Genomic DNA, 7,089 nt, shown 5'->3' on the forward strand with positions numbered 1-7,089 from the left:
AGACTGATGTTAGGTGTATTAACCTAAAAAAAAAAAACATATTCTTCAGGTAAATTGAAAAGTATCGTTTAGTGCTTGTTACCAAAAAAAAAACAACAAAAAAACACTTGACTCTGAGTTCTTTACACACTTTTAAAAACAAAGCTTCTTTATTGGCATCAATGGTTCCACAAAGAACTTTTGCCATCCATGGAACCTTTTCATTCCACAAAAGTTTCTTTATAGTGGGAAAAGGTTCTTTAGATTATTAAAATTCTTCACCCTAAGAATTTTTTTTTTATTTTAAGAACTGTTCACTGAAAGGTTCTTTGGGGACCCAAAACTGGTTCTTTTATGGCATCGTTGTGAAAACCCTCTTTTGGAAACTTTATTTTTAAGAGTGTATTGAAATGCGTCTTTGTCGTGTTGATTTTGTTTCTCATGAATCATCCTCAGTCTTCCTCGTCTGATATTTCACAAATACAAAAATCTTTTTTTTTTTCATCAACATTAACTGTGGAAAGAAGGAGAGATGAACACTGTTTTCACAAACCATATTCAGATTTGTTTTATTTCTTTATAAACAATACAATAAAATAGCCTAAAGCCCCGTTCACACCAAGAACGATAATTATAAAGATAACGATATTAGCGTCCACACCAGCGAACGATATCGTCTGTTTATTCTAAGGGCACGTGCGTCTGCTGCTTTAAATTCTTGAGCTCGTTACAGCAGGATGGATTCTGATTGGCTGTCAGTGTTTTATCGTTCATCAGCTGGAGAAAAATCGTTTTGAAAGTGATCACAATGATATCGTTCCTCTGTATTGTTATCGTTATAGTTGTGGTGTGAACTATGCTATTCTTTAATATTAAGAACGATTTTTAGAACTATATCTTTATCGTTATCTTTATAGTTGTGGTGCTTGGTGTGAACGGGCCCTAAGATAAGAAAGCCAAATGAACCTGTAATTTACTCCTTTTTTGGTGATTATATCTAATTATTTTACAGTTTGTAAAATCTTTTAGCACCACCTTGTAGCCACCTTAAAAAAAAAAGAACAATCCTCAACACACAATCAAGTGCAATCCCATTAGTCACTTCATCATATACAGGAGTTCAACACCCTGTTGAAAAAAACAGCATATGCTGGTTAGGTATGTTTTGACGCTGGGATGCTGGTTTAAGCTGGTCCTTTGCTGGTACCTAACCAGTCTTTAATGCAGCTCAAAGCAGTGACAGTGACAGGATAACAGACAGTGTACACCGTACATAATCAGTTAACTTATAGCACAGCAATATACAATATAAATACATATAGAAAAATATATCAAATGATGTAAGTATAAGGTGTGGTGTAGAGGATGGACTGTGAGACTGATAAAGCACAGTGCTGATGAATATCTGAATGAGGGAGATCTGCTGCTGAAGAACCTGATGCTGATGTTGATAACAGCGAGAAGCTGGAGTCTCTGGAGTCAGACATCAAGACACACCACAGTGAGAGAGAAAAACAACTAACAACAAAGATATCTCAGAAGCAGGCTAGTCTTACAAAAAGCCTGGCAATGAGTAAAGACGAGCAGAAGTAATAATAGTGCAGTAATAATGAGCAATAATGACTGACAACTACAAGATGGCGCAATTGTTCTCTTTTGGTCATGATTGTGTAAATGAATCTAGTTTCAATGACGGACACAAGCCACAAGATGCAGCGTCTGATCATCTTTCTTTCAGAAGTCAGAAGCTCATTAAAATCAGTCGATCAGTAGATGTCGTCTGGATGTTGATGTGATTCAGCTGAAAACAGCTCAACAGAAGACGATCCAGTGTAATGCAGCTCAGTTTGTGTTGTTATCTAGTGCTGTCATTTTATTGTTACTGAAAGTTAAGTGTCTTTCAGACCATAACTAAAGAGATGCTGCACAGAACTAAAGTGAAGAAAGACAAGTCTGATCCACAAACCTGCGTTGAGAACTTCATGAAGAAATACTACACTCTTAAAAATAAAGGTGCTTCACGATGCCATAGAAGAACCTTTTTGTCTAAATGGTTCCATAAAGAACCTTTAACATCTGAAGAACCTTTCTGTTTCACAAAAGGTTCTTTGTGGTGAAAGAAGGTTCTTCAGATTATAAAAAGGTAAGAAAGAGATGGTTCTTTAAAGAACCTTTGACTGGATGGTTCTCTGTGGAACCAAAAATGGTTCTTCTATGGCATCGCTTGAAGAACCTTTTGAAGCACCTTTATTTTTAAGAGTGTAGAGCAACACGATAACTCAACAACCAAAAGTTAAACTTAAGAGAATCAATGAAAACAAAACTTCAACCTCATCTTTCTCGCATCAGAAACAAAGCAGCAGTCACACATTTACAAAAAGAAAGAAACACCAGCACATCACACTGATATTAATGACCAATAAGATGATCTTCACACCAACATCAAATAATCACAGCTCTCTCTCTCTCTCTCTCTCTTTATATATGACCTTGGAGCACAAAACCAGGCATAAGCGTCAAGTTTTCAAAATTGAGATGTATACATCATCTGAAAGCTGAATAAATTAGCTTTCCATTGATGTATGGTTTGTTAGGATTGGACAATATTCGGCCGAGATACAACTATTTGAAAATCTGGAATCTGAGGGTGCAAAAAAAATCAAAATATTGAGAAAATCGCATTTAAAGTTGTCCAAATGAAGTTCTTAGCAATGTATATTACTAATCAAAAATTAAGTTTTGATATATTTACAGTAGGAAATTTACTAAATATCTTCATGGAACATGATCTTTACTTAATATCCTAATGATTTAATTTACTTTATTATTATTATTATTATGGGCATAAAAGAAAAACGATCATTTTGACCCATACAATGTATTTTTGGCTATTGCTACAAACAGCGACTTAAGACTGCTTTTGTGCTCCAGGGTCACAAATATATAAACTAGCTATTTATAAAAGCAATAGAAGTTGATACAATTTCAAAATTATGTTGATGCAAATTCTGAATTAGATAAGGTGTGTGTGTGTGTGTGTGTGTGTGAAAGAGAGAGAGAAACTGCTTTTGGTTTTTAAGTTCTTTATTAGTTCAATAAAGCCAAGTGAACAGCATCATACACACATAGATTACATATCAGAGGACTAAATGTGTTTTTGTTACAGACAGAGATGTGTGTGTGTGTGAGTTTAATGTTTAATGTGACACAGAGACACTGAAGAGTGTGAATAAGGAAGTCTAAATCCAGCGTGTAGAGGTTGAGTGAATGTGTGTGTGTGAATGTGTGTAAGTGTGTGAGTGTGTGTGTGTGTGTGTGTTTAATGTGACAGAGACACTGAAGATTTTAAATAATCAAGTCTAAATCCAGCGTGTAGAGGTTGAGTGAATGTGTGTGTGAATGTGTGTAAGTGTGTGAGTGTGTGTGTGTGTAAGACGCTGTAGAAGGACAGAGAGCCACTCGACTCGTCCAGAAACACTGCTACTCTCTTACAGGAGTCTGAAGCAGCAGAGATCTCAGTTCTCTTATCATTGTGACGGACAGTGAATCTGTGATCAGAGCAGATCAGACTCCAGGAGTTCACATTATATCCAAACCAACAGTCACTCCTTCCTTTCCTCTTGATTCCTTTATAAGCCACTGATATATAAACATTATCTCCACTCCATTCAGTCTCCCAGTAACAGCGTCCAGTCAGACTCTGAACACAGAACCTGATACCAATCAAATCTGTCTGGATGATCAGGATATGACTGATACTTTTCCACACGAGTCACTTTTCTGTTCTCCTCAGACAGAATGAGGTAACTGTTTGCTGTGTTTGGATCCAGTGTGAGATCACAGGCGTCTGAACACAACACACACATTACAACACACACATTTACAACTAAACTACAAACAAGAAAACTCAGTCTGATTGAGTACTTACATTTGTGGAGTCCTGATGTGATCCTGAACTCTCCTCCATGATCCACACTAGAAAACACACACACACACACACACACACACACTCATGTAGTACATGTAACAGCTGCATGAATGAATGTTTGTTGTGCAAATATGGTACAGAAGGATTAAGATTAAATAGATATAAGAAAAAACATTTTGTGATTTGTTTTTGTGAGTCTTTATTTCTGCATTTACATCTTACAACTGTAACTGATCCACACAAATCTAACGAAAAGAGCAAGAGTTCAGAGAGAAAGAGAAACACATCATTTCAGCTATCAAGTGTTACCCAAAAGAGGCTCAGAGTGTAATTCATTTGAATGAAAAAAAGGCACATAAAACTGTATAAATATTGCAAAGTATCATAAAATAATGTTTTTTATGAGCTTTTTTTTTTTTCATTCAATTTAATTCAGATCTGAGCCTCTTCATTTTTGGGTCACACTTGGTTCTTGAAAAGTTTTTTTTTTTTTTTTTTTTAAGGAAAATCAATGTAATATATTTTTGTTCAATAATATTTTCTGATTATTATTGAGAATTTTGAGAGGATTTTATGATACTATTAAATATTTATACAATTTATATGAACAATTTTTCTATTAAAATTAATTCAGATCTGAGCCTCTTTATTTTTTGGTCACACTTGGTACTTTTTTTTTTTTTTTAAGGAAAATCAATGTAATATATTTTTGTTCAATAATATTTTCTGATTATTATTGAGAATTTTGAGGGGATTTTATGATACTATTAAATATTTATACTATTTATTTTAACTATTTTTCTATTAAAATTAATTAAGATCTGAGCCTCTTTATTTTTTGTTCAAGCTTGGTACTTTTTGTTTTTTTAAGGAAAATCAATGTAATATATTTTTGTTCAATAATATTTTCTGATTATTATTGAGAATTTTGAGGGGATTTTATGATACTATTAAATATTTATACTATTTATTTTAACTATTTTTCTATTAAAATTAATTAAGATCTGAGCCTCTTTATTTTTTGTTCAAGCTTGGTACTTTTTGTTTTTTTAAGGAAAATCAATGTAATATATTTTTGTTCAATAATATTTTCTGATTATTATTGAGAATTTTGAGGGGATTTTATGATACTATGCAGTATTTATACCGTTTATTTGAACTATTTTTCTATTAAAATTAATTCAGATCTGAGCCTCTTTATTTTTGGTTCACACTTGGTACTTGAAATGTAAGTTTTTTTTATTTATTTATTTTTCCCCTGAGGTAAATCAATGTCATGTATTTTTGTTCAATACTATGTTTTAATTATTATTTGGAATTTTGAGGGGATTTTATGATACTATTAAATATTTATACAATTTATATTAACTATTTTTCTATTAAAATCAATTAAGATCTGAGCCTCTTTAGTTTTTGTTCAAGCTTGGTACTTTTTTTTTTTTTTTAAGGAAAATCAATGTAATATTTTTTTGTTCAATAATATTTTCTGATTATTATTGAGAATTTTGAGGGGATTTTATGATACTATGCAGTATTTATACAATTTATTTGAACTATTTTTCCATTAAAATGAATTCAGATCTGAGCCTCTTTATTTTTGGGTCACACTTGGTACTTTTTTTTTTTTTTTTTAAGGAAAATTAATGTAATATATTTTTGTTTAATAATATTTTCTGATAATTACTGAGAACTTTGAGGGGATTTTATGATACTATGCAATATTTATACAGTTTTTATGAGCCCTTTTTTCATTAGAATGAATCTTCATTTTTGGGTCACGCTTGGTTCTTGAAATGTGTGCTTTTTTTTTTAGTTTTTTTTTTTATATATTTCTGTTCGATAATATATTTTTTTTTACTATTATTGTGAATGTGGATTTTATGATACTTTGAAACAATTATACCGTTTTTATGAGCCACACTTTATATTTGAATCGTAAAATTCTAAATAATAATAAAAAAAATTATTGAACAAAAATATATTAAATTGATTTCCCTGAAAGAAAGAAATAATCAACAGTGTGAATATTTCACACAAACAATAGCATTTGTCTCTATTTACAGAAACCAAGTCTCTCTGACTGAAGAAACAAGACCTTTGTGTTGTGTTATTATCATTTATTCATATCATTATATAATCATTAGTCATTAGCCATTTATATAACTTATCATTTGATTATTTGATCAGTTATATCATTTTAATTGTTTTATCATTTATTCACTTATTATTTGTATTATGCTTCTATATTTCATATGATCTTATCTTCATATGGTCTCATGATCGTGGGATTCATGAACGGTTTTGTCTGTATGAATAAGAGAGAACGAGGATGGGATGTTGTTGTAAATCAGTTTGGTATAACACCAAATAGTTGAATAATAATAATAATAATAAATGAACAATTTTAACCAAAATATTTCTGATGACAAACATCTCATGAAGACCCCAGAGAATCATACCAACTCTTGGAGAGTGGGCCCCTGATGTCTCCTTTAAGCAATAAAGCTTTTGTGTCTGTGTGTGTGTGTGTTTGTCTGTGTGTGTGTGTGTGTGTGTGTGTGTGTGTGTGTGTACACAAATTTGTATAATGACATGGGTGACATAGGTATTACAAGGAGAAGGTGACTTATGAGGACATTGCCCCATGTCCCCATATTTCAAAAGGCTTATAAATCATACAGAATTCGTTTTTTTGAGAAAGTAAAAATGCACAAAGTTTCCTGTGAGGGCTAAGTTTAGGTGTAGGGTTCATTACGAATGAATGCAACATGCTCTTGTTTTAACTAAAATTAAAAAGATGAAAGAGGTGTAGGGTGTTGGGATTTTCCCCCAATGTAAACAGCGCTCATGATGCTCTCATAGACTCTCAGTAAATCAGTGTTTAAAAAGGGGCGATAGAAAATACGGTTTGTACAGTATAAAAACCATTACGCCTATGGAAATACGCCACAATTCACAAAAACAAACGCGCGTGTGTGTGCGCATGCACACGTTTTAAATTATTAGAAACCATATTCAGTCAACACTGACATCATTTGAAGTTGGAAAAAGGTAATAAATTGCAAGATATCGCAGAATATCGCAATATATTTAAAATAGCAATAATATTGTATCGTGACACAAGTATCGTGATAATATCGTACCGTGAGGCCTCTTGTGATTCCCACCCCTAGAGGCCATTG

General features: G+C 32.4%; 1 pseudogene; it reads right to left on the reverse strand.

The window, feature by feature from the left end:
• Positions 1–3,154: 3,154 nt before the first annotated feature.
• Positions 3,155–7,089, reverse strand: part of LOC107698775 (protein NLRC3-like) — a 38,052-nt pseudogene continuing 34,117 nt past the window's right edge.

This window comes from Sinocyclocheilus anshuiensis, unplaced genomic scaffold (assembly GCF_001515605.1).
Source record: "Sinocyclocheilus anshuiensis isolate Anshui unplaced genomic scaffold, SAMN03320099.WGS_v1.1 scaffold178, whole genome shotgun sequence".
Taxonomy (NCBI): Eukaryota; Metazoa; Chordata; class Actinopteri; order Cypriniformes; family Cyprinidae; genus Sinocyclocheilus; species Sinocyclocheilus anshuiensis.